Below are 16091 nucleotides of genomic sequence, written 5' to 3' on the forward strand. Positions count from 1 at the left end.
CTCGCCAGTAAAGCCACTGGAACATGTTCAAGGAATTCCAAATCATTTCTCACACTTCCTTTTTAAAAAATAAATTTAGAGTAGCCAAAGATTTTTCCCGTACCAGCCTCCCCGAACAGGCGCCAGAATGTGGCGACTAGAGGCTTTTCACAGTAACTTCATTTGAAGCCTACTTGTGACAATAAGCGATTTTCATTTCTTTTTTTTTTTCATTTCATTTTTTCATTTTTCTTTTTTCCAATTAAGGGGCAATTTAGTGTGGCCAATCTACCTAACCAGCACTTTTTTGGGTTGCGGGGATGAAATCCTCGCAGACATGGGGAGAATATGCAAACTCCACACGGACAGTGACTGAGGGCCGGGATTTGAACCTGGGTCCTCAGCGCCGCAGCCCCAGTGCTACACACTGCGCCACATGCCGCACTTACACACTTCCTTCTTTAACCATAGATACCGATGTCAAAGCCAGCTACCCTGTTGCCAATTTGACTCAAATATTCTTTTGTTAAAGAAGTTAAGAGCCCATGGTGTTGAGGGTAAGATCCTGGCATGGATAGAGGATTGGCTGACTGGCAGAAGGCAGAGAGTGGGGATAAAGGGGTCTTTTTCAGGATGGCAGCCGGTGACTAGTGGTGGGCCTCAGGGGTCTGTGCTGGGAACACAACTTTTTACAATATAGATTAATGATCTGGAAGAAGGTACTGAAGGCACTGTTGCTAAGTTTGCAGATGATACAAAGATCTGTAGAGGGACAGGTAGTATTGAGGAAGCAAGGGGGCTGCAGGTGGACTTAGACAAGCTAGGAGAGTGGGCAATGAAGTGGCAGATGGAATACAATGTGGAAAAGTGTGAGGTTTTGCACTTTGGAAGGAGAAATGGAGACAAAGACTATTTTCTAAATGGGGAGATGCTTCGGAAAGCAGAAGCACAAAGGGACTTGGGAGTCCTTTTTGATGATTCTCTTAAGGTTAACGTGTTGGTTCAGTCGGCACTTCAGAAGGCAAATGCAATGTTAGCATTCATGTCAAGAGGGCGTGAATACAAGACCAGGGATGTACATCTGAGGCTGTATAAGGCTCTGGCCAGACCCCATTTGGAGTATTGTGAGCAGTTTTGGGTCCCGTATTTAAGGAAGGATGTGCTGGAAAGGGTCCAGAGGAGGTTCACTGGAATAATCCCTGAAATGAACAGCTTAGTCATATGAGGAATGGTTGAGGACTCTGGGTCTGTACTCGTTGGAGTTTAGAAGGATGAGGGGGGATCTTATTGAAACTTACAGGATACTGAGAGGCCTGGATAGAGTGGACATGGAGAGGATGTTTCCACTTCTAGGAAAAACGATCCTTTAAAACAGGGATGAGGAGGAATATCTTCAGCCAGAGGGTGGTGAATCTGTGGAACTCTTATAGAGCTGGCTTTTTAAAGCAGACCAAGGCAGGCCAGCAGCACGGTTCAATTCCAGTACCAGCCTCCCCGAACAGGTGCCGGAATGTAGCGACTAGGGGCTTTTCACAGTAACTTCATTTGAAGCCTACTTGTGACAATAAGCAATTTTCATTTCAAGGTTGTGGAGGCCAAATCACTGAGTGTCTTTAAGACAGAGATAGATAGGTTCTTGATTATTAAGGGGATCAGGGGTTATGGGGAGAAGGCAGGAGAATGGGGATGAGAAAAATATCAGCCATCATTGAATGGTGGAGCAGACATGATGGGCAGAGTGGCCTAATTCTGCTCCTCTGTCTTATGGTCTTACGACTTAGTTCTTTCTTGGAAGAAGAGCAAAGGACCATTCGCCAACAACTGAATTATGGAATGTTACTGGGTGGGCAGGGTACATCTGTCACTTGGGTAGGGGAGGGGGGTGGGGGTGGAGTTGGGGGGGGGGGAAGAATGAATGTATCACAATTTAACAGCTCACAACAGTTGAGGTTGTTGCTGTCACAATAGTGTCTTTGTGATGTCAGTCAGATAGAGATGACTGTGATTAATGGTAGTATAATATGTACTGGTACATTGTAATACACTGTGGAGCCTGTGTTATTTTTCTAGTGAATGCTTTCACTCCCTGTCAGTTACTTTTATTAAGAATCTTATCTTCAATCACAATATAAAAAGAGCACATAATAGGAGAGCTTGAAAAGGATGGAGGTTTTAAAAGGTATAATCTCATTGCACCCCTTTCCAATGAGATTTAATACATGTGTAATCCTAATGCGGAAAATGTCTGCCCTATCCAATATTAAGGCAGGTGTGAGAGTAAAAACATTGGATGGGAATATCCCGCAATTGGCAGGGCTGCCCGTACCAGCGCCAAGAGCGGCGCGAACCACTCCGGTGTCGGGCCGCCTGGAAGATGTGGAATCCTCCGCATTTCCGGGGTTTCGGCCGGTGCTGGAGGGGTTAGCGCTCCGCCAACCGGTGCCGAAGGGCAGCCGCGGGCCGGCGCGAGTTGGTGCATGCGCAGGACTGCCGGCTTGTTCTGGCACATGCGCAGGACTGCCGGCTTGTTCTGGCACATGCGCAGGACTGCCGGCGTGTTCTGGCACATGCGCAGGATTCCGGCGTGTTCTGGCACATGCGCAGGGGGTTTGTTCTCCGCGCGGCCATGGCGGAGCCTCACAGAGGCCGACGCGGAGGGAAAGAGTGCCCCCACGGCACAGGCCCGCCCGCAGATCGGTAGGCCCCGATCGCGGGCCAGGTAACCGTGGGCCCCCCCCCCCCGGGGCCGGATCCCCACACGCCCCCCCCCCCCTGAGGACTCCGCAAGACGCCATCCAAGCCAGGTCCCGCCGTGTGTGGTACCATGTCTATTTCACGCCGGCGGGACTGGACGAAAACGGGTGGCCGCTCGGCCCATTGGGGCCCGGAGAATTGCTGAGGTGTGCCGCTGCCAACGGCCCCCGACCGGCGCGGCGTGATCCCCGCCCCCGCCCAAAAACCAGCGCCGGAGGATTCGGCAGCCGGCGTCGGAATGATGGAGCGGGCCTCACGCCACCTCCTGGCGATTCTCTGACCCGGCGGGGGGGGGGGGGGGGGGGGGGGGGGGGGTCGGAGAATCCCGCCCAAAGAATATTCATTTCTGTAGCATCTTTCCTCACCTTAGGACCTGAAGCACTTTATTCCCAATTTACATACTTTCAAAGTGCACAGTGTTAGGACTGGGTGAGGAGGAACATCCAATTGGGTGGCAGCACGATGGCACTGAGGTTAGCACTGCTGCCTCACAACTCCAGGGTCCAGGTTCAATTCCGGCCTCACTCGACTGTGTGGAGTTTGCACTTTCTCCCCATGACAGCGTGGGTTTCCTCCGGGTACTCCGGTTTCCTCCCACAATCCAAAGCTGTGAAGGTTAAGTGGATTGGCCATGTTAAATTACCCTTAGTGTTCAAAAAGGTGAGGTGGGGTTACTGAGTTACGGGTATAGGGTGCTCTTTCCAAGAGCCGGTGCAGACTCGATGGGCCAAATGGCCTCCTTCTGCACTGTAAATTCTATGATTGTATGGGTCATGAATCCTTTTGCTTTCCAATAAACTTAGGAAGGCAATGTGCCATAAGGATGAATGTCTTGGATAACTAACGGGTGGAGAGTGGGGAAAAGTCATGTTCATGCATGAAACTGGTTTGCACTGGAGTGCTGAACTTGGTGCATTTGAGTGCTATAGTGAGACTTTGGTGACTGAGGGAGTTAGGTGAGGAGGGAGCAAGATGCTCCTTTCATTTCATTTCCGTAAAGAGCGAGAAGGGAGCTGGGAGTTTACAGAGAGTGCAGCTGACTGAGACCAGAGTCTGAGGGCGGAGGTCCAGTTGGTCGACAGGGCAGCTGTATTCTGTAAGGTAAGAGGGGATGGAGGCTAGGGCAGTTGCATGCTCCTCCTGAAGGATGTGGGTGGTGAGGGATACCACCGGTGTCCCCGCTGACTATACCTGCGGGAAGTGCACCCAACTCCAGCTCCTCAGAGACCATGTTAGGGAACTGGAGCTGGAGCTGGATGAACTTCGGATCATCCGGGAGGCAGAGGGGATTGTCGAGAAGAGTTAAAGAGAGGTAGCCACACCCAAGAGAAAACTAACAGGCAGACAGTGCAGGGATCCTTCGTGGCCGTTCCCCTTCAAAACAAGTATATCATTTTGGATGCTGTTGGGGGGGGATGACCTACTGGGGGAAAGCCCTAGCGGCCAGGTCTCTGGCACTGAGTCTGGCTCTGGGGCTCAGAAGGGAAGGGGGAGAATAGAAAAGCAATAGTAATAGAAGATTCAATGGTTAGGGGAATAGATAGGAGATTATGTGGTTGCGAGCGAGACTCCCGGAAGGTATGTTGCTTCACGGGTGCCAGGGCCAGGGATGTCTCGGATCGTGTCTTCAGGATCCTGAAGGGGGAGGGTGAGCAGCCAGAAGTCGTGGTGCACATTGGTACCAACGACATAGGTAGGAAAAGGGGTGTAGAGGTAATAAACAAGTTTAGGGAGTTAGGCTGGAAGTTAAAGGCCAGGACAGACAGAGTTGCCATCTCTGGTTTGTTGCCGGTGCCACGTGATAGCGAGGCTAGGAATAGGGAGAGAGTGCAGTTGAACACGTGGCTGCAGGAATGGTGTAGGAGGGAGGGCTTCAGGTATTTGGATAATTGGAGCGCATTCTGGGGAAGGTGGGACCTGTACAAGCATGACGGGTTGCATCTGAACCAGAGGGGCACCAATATCCTCGGAGGGAGGTTTTCTAGTAGTCTTCGGGAGGGTTTAAACTAATTTGGCAGGGGAATGGGAACCGGATTTGTAGTCCAGCAACTAAGGAAGCCAATATTCAGAACGCCAAAGCGTGTAGTGACGCAGTGGGGAAGGTAACAATGACAAAGGAGAGTACTTGCAGGCAAGGTGATGGGTTGAAGTGTGTATACTTCAACGCAAGAAGCACCAGGAATAAGGTGGGTGAACTTAAGGCATGGATCGGTATTTGGGACTACGGTGTGGTGGCCATCACGGAAACTTGAATAGAAGAGGGGCAGAAATGGTCGTCGGAGGTCCCTGGTTATAGATGTTTCAACAAAATTAGGGAGGATGGTAAAAGAGGTGGGGGGTGGCATTGTTAATTAGAGATAGTATAACAGCTGCAGAAAGGCAGTTCGAGGAGGATCTGCCTACTGAGGTAGTATGGGTTGAAGTCAGAAATAGGAAAGGAGCAGTCACCTTGTTGGGAGTTTTCTATAGGCCCCCCGATAGCAACAGCGATGGAGGAACAGATTGGGAAATAGATTTTGGAAAGGTGCAGAAGTCACAGGGTAGTAGTCATGGGTGACTTCAACTTCCCAAACATTGAGTGGAAACTCTTTAAGTCAAATAGTTTGGATGGGGTGGTGTTTGTGCAGTGTGTCCAGGAAGCTTTTCTAACACAGTATGTAGATTGTCCGACCAGAGGGGAGGCCATATTGGATTTGGTACTTGGTAATGAACCAGGGAAAGTGATAGATTTGTTAGTGGGGGAGCATTTTGGAGGTAGTGACCACAATTCTGTGACTTTCACTTTAGTTATGGAGAGGGATAGGTGCGTGCAACAGGGCAAGATTTACAATTGGGGGAAGGGTAAATACAATGCTGTCAGACAAGAATTGAAGTGCATAAGTTGGGAACATAGGCTGTCAGGGAAGGACACAAGTGAAATGTGGAACTTGTTCAAGGAACAGGTACTGTGTGTCTTTGATATGTATGTCCCTGTCAGGCAGGGAAGAGATGGTCGAGTGAGGGAACCATGGTTGACAAGAGAGGTTGAATGTCTTGTTAAGAGGAAGAAGGAGACTTATGTAAGGCTGAGGAAACAAGGTACAGACAGGGCGCTGGAGGGATACAAGATAGCCAGGAGGGAACTGAAGGAAGGGATTAGGAGAGCTAAGAGTGGGCATGAAAAATCTTTGGCGGGTAGGATCAATGAAAACCCCAAGGCCTTTTACACATATGTGAGAAATATGAGAATGACTAGAGCGAGGGTGGGTCCGATCAAGGACAGTAACGGGAGATTATGTATTGAGTCTGAAGAGATAGGAGAGGTCTTGAACGAGTACGTTTCTTCAGTATTTACAAACGAGAGGGGCCATATTGTTGGAGCGGACAGTGTGAAACAGAGTGGTACTCGAGGAGATTCTTGTTAGGAAGGAAGATGTGTTGGGCGTTTTGAAAAACTTGAGGATAGACAAGTCCCCTGGGCCTGATGGGATATATCCAAGGATTCTATGGGAAGCAAGAGATGAAATTGCAAAGCCGTTGGTAATGATCTTTTCATCCTCACTGTCAACAGGGGTGGTACCAGGGGATTGGAGAGTGGCGAATGTTGAAAGGGAGTAGGGATAACCCTGGGAATTACAGGCCAGTTAGTCTTACTTCGGTGGTACTGAGGGATAGGATTTCTGAGCATCTGGAAACACACTGCTTGATTAGGGATGGTCAGCACGGATTTGTGAGGGGTAGGTCTTGCCTCACAAGTCTTATTGACTTCTTTGAGGAGGTGACCAAGCATGTGGATGAAGGTAAAGCAGTGGATGTAGTGTACATGGATTTTAGTAAGGCATTTGATAAGGTTCCCCATGGTAGGCTTATGCAGAAAGTAAGGAGGCATGGGATAGTGGGAAATTTGGCCAGTTGGATAACGAACTGGCTAACCGATAGAAGTCAGAGAGTGGTGGTGGATGGCAAATATTCAGCCTGGAGCCCAGTTACCAGTGGCGTACCGCAGGGATCCGTTCTGGGTCCTCTGCTGTTTGTGATTTTCATTAATGACTTGGGTGAGGGAGTTGAAGGGTGGGTCAGTAAATTTGCAGATGATACGAAGATTGGTGGAGTTGTGGATAGTGAGGAGGGCTGTTGTCGGCTGCAAAGAGACATAGATAGAATGCAGAGCTGGGCTGAGAAGTGGCAGATGGAGTTTAACCCTGACAAGTGTGAGGTTGTCCAGTTTGGAAGGACGAATATGAATGCGGAATACAGGGTTAACGGTAGGGTTCTTGGCAATGTGGAGGAGCAGAGGGATCTTGGGGTCTATGTTCATAGATCTTTGAAAGTTGCCACTCAAGTGGATAGAGCTGTGAAGAAGGCCTATGGTGTGCTCGCGTTCATTAGCAGAGGGATTGAATTTAAGAGGTGATGATGCAACTGTACAAAACCTTGGTAAGGCCACATTTGGAGTACTCTGTGCAGTTCTGGTCACCTCATTTTAGGAAGGATGTGGAAGCTTTGGAAAAGGTGCAAAGGAGATTTACCAGGATGTTGCGTGGAATGGAGAGTAGGTCTTACGAGGAAAGGTTGAGGGTGCTAGGCCTTTTCTCATTAGAACGGAGAAGGATGAGGGGTGACTTGATAGAGGTTTATAAGATGATCAGAGGAATAGATAGAGTAGACAGTCAGAGACTTTTCCCCTGCGTGGAACAAACCATTACAAGGGGACATAAATTTAAGGTAAATGGTGGAAGATATAGGGGGGATGTCAGAGATAGGTTGTTTACCCAGAGAGTAGTGGGGGCATGGAATGCACTGCCTGTGGAAGTAGTTGAGTCGGAAACGTTAGGGACCTTCAAGCGGCTATTGGATAGGTACATGGATTACGGTAGAATAATGGAGTGTAGATTTATTTGTTCTTAAGGGCAGCACGGTAGCATTGTGGATAGCACAATTGCTTCACAGCTCCAGGGTCCCAGGTTCGATTCCGGCTTGGGTCACTGTCTGTGTGGAGTCTGCACATCCTCCCCGTGTGTGCGTGGGTTTCCTCCGGGTGCTCCGGTTTCCTCCCACAGTCCAAAGACGTGCAGGTTGGGTGGATTGGCCATGATAAACTGTCCCTTAGTGTCCAAAATTCTATGATCTATGATTAACCAAGGACAAAAGTTCGGCACAACATCGTGGGCCGAAGGGCCTGTTCTGTGCTGTATTTTTCTATGTTCTCTGAAACCTCTAGGAATACATTTAATCATCTTTGACAAACCTATTTTGTTTACTTGGGTCTGGTGGATATGGATGGCGCCCAGTGAGAACGGCGTCATGGGAGCAGGAAATCGCGCGAATCCGGAAACTCTATTCTCGCCGGTGACATCCCGTTTCCCATTTTACCCCGCCCATCACTGGTGACGCAACGAGGTCATTGCCCAAAAGGGCGGAATGCCACCTCAGTACATCTTGATACATTTGCGAGAATTTGAACGTCCCCTCCTCCAAATTAACCCTCCCCCCCCCCCCCCCCCCCCCGAATATTGAAACCTCGCCGGCGTGTTCAATACAGGTTTGTGAATGAGGGAACAGTCGAGAGGATCCCGCTGGGGGCACCAAGGTATGTAAGCCTCCAGTTGGCGAGGGACGGCACGTGTTGGCACTGCCAGGTTGGCACTGCCAATCTGGAACTGCCAACTCACGCCGGGGGGGGGGGGGGGGGTGACAGGAGTTTGTCTCTGGGAAGCCCCATCGGGGGTGGTTCCCCTTCTGTGAGATGGGGCGTGCTGACACCTGTGAGGGGTGGGAGTGCCGCAAAGACTGCGGATGTTTGGGTGGGGGGGGGGGGGGGAGCAGGAGATTGGGGAGAGGGAAGAGAGCGCATTAGACTGCGGTGATGGGGAGAAGAGGGGAGAGTACCGATGCTGGTGTTTTGCCGGGGAATGTGGTAGCCCTTGATGCATGTGAGGGGTGCCTCCATGTCCATGGGCGGGGCCCCCAATCCTTCTCAGGCCTGGAAATCTGGACTGAAAACTCGACTGTGCAGCTGGAGAGCGACACACTGGTTTTCAGTCCAAGCCTGACACTCTGAATAAATGGGTAAATTCCGCCCATTGTCTGGGTTCTGGCAGCTCATTGAACCCTGCCTTGTACCAGACTTCAAGAAGATGAGTATCATCCCTGTAGTCAAGGTTAATCATGGCATGAATCAACTCCAGCCTCCCGGATTGCTTTGATCCACGACAGTTCGCCTACCGCTGCAACAGGTGCACAGCAGACGCCATCTCCATGGCCCTGCACTCTACCCTGGAACACCTAGATAACAAAGACACCTGTGTCAGACTCCTATTTATCAACTACAACTCAGCCTTCAACACCATCATTCCTCCAAAACTCGATTTGATTGACCATCAAATTGACCGTCTTCAATTCCAACCTCGGGTGACTGTCCGTGTGGAGTTTGTCCTTCCTCCCCGTGTATGCGTGGGTTTCCTCCGGGTGCTCCGGTTTCAGCCCACAGTCCAAAAATATGCAGGTTAGATGGATTGGCCGTTCTAAATTTCCCCTTAATGTCCAAAAGTTTTGGCGGGTTATGGGGTTGTGGGGGTAGGGTGGAGGAGTGGGCCTAGGCAGGGTGCCCTTTCAATGGGCCTAATGGCCTCCTTCTGCACTGTAGGGTTTCCATGACTGAGCATAAAGATACACAAAGAATGATACGAAAATCCTCTCAGAGTTTTCAGCAGCTGTAAATCCTCCCACTATATAATAATAATATCATTGGAACATTCGGAGGCCATTCAGCCCCATAAGTTGGCCATTTATATTTACTACCATTTTGCTCCAAGGCGTAAATAGAATAGGTAAAGTTGTATTTTATAAAATCAGTGAAGCCTTTAGAGGAGGTGAATATGAGTCACTGAACATAATATTTTACAAATGGGGCTGACTGCTTGTGAAGTTGGTGGGGGTGGAGATGATCACTGATTTCAATAGAAATTGGATGACCACTTGAAGGCAATCAGTTTGCTGGGCTACGGGGATTGGGGGGCTTGCTGAGTGAGGGGGGCTGGCTCGCGGTAAAGCTTCATGGCGGCACGGTAGCACAGTGGTTAGCACAGTCGATTCACGGCGCCAAGGACCCAGTTTCGATTCACAGCTTGGGTCGCTGTCTGAGCGGAGTCTGCATGTTTCCCCTGTGTCTGCATGGGTTTCCTCCGGGTGCTCCGGTTTCCTCCCACAAGTCGCGAAAGACGAGCTTGTCAGGTGCATTGGACATTCTGAATTCTCCCTCCGTGTACCCGAACAGGCGCCAGAGTGTGGCAACGAGGGGATTGTCACAGTAACTTTATTGCCTTTTTAATGTGGCACTAATAAAGATTATTGGATGGAATTAAATGGATTGCTCTAAATGGAAAGCCAGCATGGAATCAATGGGCCAAATGGCCTCCCTCCCTCTGGCTCCATGGTTTTATGGCAACCGATCCACTTTATATTCTGCTTCAGCTTCTTTGTGACTCAAAGAAAGCACATAAAAAATTGAAGATTCAACTCGGGAGTGTGAGCAGGAGAGGGAAAATGAGAAATGACAGGTTATGAAACAAAGAGAATCTTTTTCTTTTAAGTGACATGGCAAGTCCTGTCTTTCGCCTGCTCCGAGTTAGGAATAGGCGTCTTTAATGTGAGTTGTTTATTTTCAGCTACACTTGTATCACAGAGGGTCAAGAGTGAAATGACCCTTTAACAAACTGCAGAGGACAGCAGAAAAGCTGCAGAGGAGTTTTTTAAGGGGCAGGGGACCACTCCATGAATTATTTATGGTGTGACGCAATCACTTTTTTTTTAGCCTAATTTTTTTTCAGCTTTGTTTTCTTTTACAAGGCTGCACAATATTGACAATTTCCCAAAATAATTTTTCACATTGCGTTTCCTCCTCCCAAGATTTGTTCGATGGAATGATCAGCTTGATTGTATTCTGCAGAAGCAACCTGATCTCCATTTCATTGTCAAGGTCAGTGCTCATTGGCAGTTTGGCGTGTTCGAAGCTGGCAGCAGTGGAACGATGGCTGGACGGGGTCAAGAACCCCTTTGCCAGTCTTGTTGATTCCAGACTGCACATTCCAGATCTCAGCAACTCACTTGCATCAAAATAAATCTCTCTCATTCGCCCCTGGTTCTTTTTCCAGGTAGTATAAATCTGCGCCCTGTAGTTACCAATCCCCTTGCCAATGAAAACAGCAGCATTGTTCAAAGGGTAGGACATGTTGAATTTTCATATTAATTGACTGGGTTTAACTCAAATCAGCAAAAGGGAGCTAATTTCATCTTCCATGGAATGTGGGTGTCATTGACGAGGCCAGCATTTGTTGGCCATTGCTAATTGCCCTTGAACTGATTGGCTTGCTGGGCCATTAAAGATTATTGGATGGAATTAAATGGATTGCTCTAAATGGAAAGCCAGCATGGACTCAATGGGCCAAATGGCCTCCCTCCCTCTGGCTCCATGGTTTTATGGCAGCCAATCCACTTTATATTCTGCTTCAGCTTCTTTGTGACTTAAAGAAAGCACATAAAAAATTGAAGATTCAACTCGGGAGTGTGAGCAGGAGAGGGACCTGACCAGGGTAGCACGGTAGCATTGTGGATAGCACAATTGCTTCACAGCTCCAGGGTCCCAGGTTCGATTCAGGCTTGGGTCACTGTCGGTGTGGAGTCTGCACATCCTCCCCGTGTGTGCGTGGGTTTCTTCCGGGTGCTCCGGTTTCCTCCCACAGTCCAAAGATGTGCAGGTTAGGTGGATTGGCCATGATGAATTGCCCTTGGTGTCCAAAATTGCCCTTAGTGTTGGGTGGGGTTACTGGGTTATGGGGATAGGGTGGAGGTGTTAACCGTGGGTAGGGTGCTCTTTTCAGGAGCCGGTGCAGACTCGATGGGCCGAATGGCCTCCTTCTGCACTGTAAATTCTATGATTCTATGATTTCAGAAGGCAGTTGAGAGTCAACCACATTAGAGTCATACAGCACAGAAAGGCCCTTCAGCCCATCGCATCTGTGCCGGTCAACCACCTAACCATTCTAATCCAATTTTCCAGCCTTGCCCCTTAGCCTTGTCTGCCCTGGGATCGCAAGTGCACTTCTAAATACTTCTTACATGTTATGAAGGTCCCTGCCTCCACCACCCTTTCAGGCAGTGAAATCCAAACTCCCACCACCCTCTGCGTTTTAACGTTTTTCCTCAAATCCCCTCTAAACCTCCTGCCCCTCACCTTAAACCTTTGCCCTCTGGTCATTGACCCCTCCGTCAAGGGGAATAATATCTTCCTGTCTACTCTATCTGTGCCCCTCATAATTTGATACATTTCAATCATGTCCCCCCCCCTCAGTCTCCTCTGCTCCAAGGAAAGCAACACAACTCTATCCAATCTGTCTTTCAAAACTAAAACTCTGCAGTCCGGGCAACATGCTGGTAAATCTCCTCTGCACACTTCCAGAACTGTACAATACTCTAGCTGTGCCTGACTAAAATGTTATACAGTTCCAGCACAGCCTCTCTGCTCTTAAACTCTATGCCTCAGCTAATAAAGGCAAGTACACCATCTGCCTTCTTAACCACTGTAGCCACCTGCTCTGCTACCTTAAGGGACCGATGTACATGCACACCAAGGTCCCTCTGATCCTCGGTGGTTCCCAGGTTTCCCAGGTTCCTGCCGTTTATCATGTATTCCCTATCTTGTTTGTCCTGCCCAAGTACATCTCACATTTACCCAGATTAAATTCCATTTGCCACAGATCAGCCCATCTGACCAGCCCGTCTATATCATCCTGTAATCTAAGGCAATCCTCACTATTTAACACCCCTTCAATTTTTGTATCATCCGCAAGCTTACTGATCAACCCTCCTACATTTATATAAACCACAAACAGCAAGGGCCCCAACACTGCCCCCTGCAGGACCCCACTGGACACAGGCTTCCAGTCAGGAAAACACCCCTCGCCCATCACCCTCTGCTTCCTGCCACTCAGCCAATTCTGGATCCAATTTGCCAAATTTCCTTGGATCCCATGGGCTCTGACCTTCGCTATCAGTCTTCCATGTGGAACCTTATCAAAAGCCTTGCTGAAGTCCAAGTAGACTACGTCAAATACATTTCCCTCATCGACACACCTGGTCACCTCTTTGAAAAATTCAATCAAGTTGGTCAGACATGGCCTCCCCTTAACCAAACCCATGCTGACTGTTGTTGATTAATCTCTGCCTCTCCTAATGCAGATTAATTCTGTCTCTCAGAATTGCTTCCAATCGTTTCCCCATCACTGAGGTTAGACTGACTGGCCTGTAGTTTCCTGGTTTATCCCTTCCTCCCTTCTTGAACAATGGCACCACTATGGTTATCCTCCAGTCCCCCGGCACCTCCACCCAGAGAGGAATTGAAAAGTATTGCCAGCGCCGCTGCTATCCCCCCCCCCCCCCCCCCCGCCAACCCCTTGCTGCATTCGACAGCCTGGGATACATTTCATCTGGTCCTGGAGATTAGTCTATTGTTAAGCCTGCCAGACCACTCAGAACCTCCTCTCTATCCATGTTAATCTCTTTAATCTTATTACAGTCCTTACCCCTGATTTCTGTATCCACACTGTCCCTCTCAGTAGTGAACACCGACACAAAGTATTCATTCAGAACCCGACCTACATCCTCCGGCTCCACACACAAATTACCCTGTGGTCCTTAATGGGCCCGACTCTTTCCTTAGTTCGCCTTTTACCCTTAATTTACTTGTAAAACAACGTAGGACTTTCCTTTATTTTACCTGCCCCCTTTCATGCCCCCTTTTTACTCTCCGAATTTCCTTTTTAAGTTCCCTCTTGCACATTCTATACTCCTCTCGGGCTTCTGCTGTTTTGAGCTCTCGGTATCTGCCATACGCCTCCCTTTTTCTCCAATGTTATATATCCCTCGATATCCAGGGTTCACTGGATTTGTTGGTCCCGCCCTTTTTCCTGATTGGAGCATGTTGACCCTGCACTCTCCCTCTTTGCTTCTTGAATGTGTTTCACTGTTCTGTCACAGATTTACCCAGTCCACTTTTGCCAAATCATACCTGATCTTATTAAAATGGTTCGTCCCGTCATTTTGAACATTGATCTCAGGCCCATCCTTGTCCTTTTCCAGAACAATCTTGAATCTAACAGAGTTATCATCGCTGTCTGCAAAATGCACCCCCACTTCAACCACTTGCCCGGCTTTGTTACTTAAAATTAGCACAGTGGGCGAAACAGCTGGCTTGTAATGCAGAAGGCCAGCAGCGCGGGTTCAATTCCCGTACCGGCCTCCCTGAACAGGCGGTGGAATGTGGCGACTAGGAGCTTTTCACAGTAACTTAATTGAAGCCTACTTGTGACAATAAGCGATTATTATTATTTTCAAAATTAAGTCCAGGACCACCCCCTCTCTGTCGGGCCTTCTATATACTGGCTTACAAGGTTCTCCTGGATGCATTTTATGAATATTTCTCCTTCTAAACCTTTTACACTAATTGGTTACCCCAATTAATATTGAGGAAGGTGAAATCTCCCATTACCACTACCAGCACGGTAACTCAGTGGTTAGCACTGTTGCTTCACAGAGACAGGGTCCCAGGTTCCATTCCCGGCTTGGGTCACTGTCTGTGCGGAGTCTGCACGTTTCCCCCGTGTCTGCGTGGGTTTGCACTGGGTCCCACAAGTCCTGGAAGACGTGCTGTTGGGCAATTTGGACATTCTGAATTCTCCCTCTGTGTACCCGAACAGCCGCCGGAATGTGGCGACTAGGGGCTTTTCACAGTAACTGCTTTGCCGTGTTCATGTAAGCCTACTTGTGACAATAAAGATTATTCTTATATTATTTTTTCACTTCTCTGAAATTTTCCTACGTATCTGCTCTTCAATTTCTCTTTGCCTGTTTGGGGGCCTGGGGAACACTCACAGCAAGCTGATTGCTCCTTTTTGGTTTTAAGCTCGACCCATACGGCCCCAGTTGAAGAGCCTTCTAAGATGCCCTCCCTCCTTACTGCTGACACCCCCTCCTCTTTTACCAGCTTCCCTATCCTGCCTGAAGATCCTGTAACCTGGAATAGTGAGCTGCCAAACCTGCCCCTCTCTCAACCATGCCTCAGTGACAGCAATGGCATCATACCCCCATGTTCTAATTTGTGCCCTCAATTTAGCTGCCTTGTTCGTCAGGTTCCTGATTTAAAATAAATATCATCCAATCTCAGCAAACTCCCTTGTGACTTAACTGGTCTAGACATTCTGTGCCTTCCTGACTCACTTGATGCCTATTCTAATTTTGGCTGTGCCTCTGTCCTTGCTGAACTTTCCCAGCCCTAAGCTAACAGCACTACCGAACCACTCTGCAAGGACACTAGTCCCACTTCGGTTCAGGTGCAAACTGGCCGCCTTGTACAGGTCCCACCGTCCTCCAAAGCGGCCCCAATGTCCCAGAACTCTAAAGCCCTCCCCCTGGCACCATCTCTCCAGCCCCGCATTCATCTGGACTAACCTCCTATTTCTATACTCACTGGCACGTGGCATCGGACGCCATCCAGAGGATGGTGGGAGCCTGGAACTCGCTGCCGGGGGAGATGGTGGAAGGAGATATGATGGTGACTTTTTAGGGGGCGACTCGACAAATACATGAATACGATGGGAAGAGAGGGATGTGGTCCCGGAAGGGGAGGGGTTTTTAGTTCAGACGGGCAGAATGGTTGGTGCAGGCTTGGAAGGCCGCAGGGCCTATTCCTGTGCTGTAATTATCTTTGTTCTTTATACCACCTTCTGGGTCCTGTGTTTTAATCCGCTTCCTCGCTCCTTAAATTTTGCTTTTAGGACCTGATTGAGACCTGCCTATATCGTTGGTACCAATGTGTACCACAATATCTGTCTGTTTGCCTTCTCTCTTCAGTGTGCCCCCATTGTCTGGTGTTACATGTAGGCCAGAGTGGGTAAGTACAGCAGTTTCCTTCCCTAAATGGTGTTAATTAACCAGATGGGTTTATACGACCATGGTTATAATTACTGAGACCAGCTTTCAATCCCAGGTTCTTCTATGAATTGAATTTGGGTTCCACCAGCTGCCACGGTGGGATTTGAACCACCCCGTGGCCCCAGAGCATTAGCCTGGGCCTTTGCATTACCAACCCAGTGGCAGAACCACTACATCATCACCTCCCCAGATGATTGACTTGACTTAGCATCGGAACTGAAGTCAATTTGACCTAGTTTGGCATCATTGAGATTACTGCCAGTGAGAAATTTCACGCTCGCAAAGACCCCTTGCTGTTTTCGACCTTGACCACGGTCGAGTATTTTTAATTTCAACTCAACACCCAGTGGTTCAGACGTCATGTTCGCACCATCAGACACTGGCATTGTTAC

At 48.9% G+C, this 16091-nt stretch overlaps 1 protein-coding gene across 1 annotated transcript in view; it reads left to right on the plus strand.

Annotated features, from left to right (window-relative positions):
• The window catches only part of LOC119971087 (cadherin-11-like), a 209250-nt gene that overhangs the window by 37551 nt on the left and 155608 nt on the right, over positions 1-16091 (plus strand).

This window comes from Scyliorhinus canicula, chromosome 9 (assembly GCF_902713615.1).
Source record: "Scyliorhinus canicula chromosome 9, sScyCan1.1, whole genome shotgun sequence".
Taxonomy (NCBI): domain Eukaryota; kingdom Metazoa; phylum Chordata; class Chondrichthyes; order Carcharhiniformes; family Scyliorhinidae; genus Scyliorhinus; species Scyliorhinus canicula.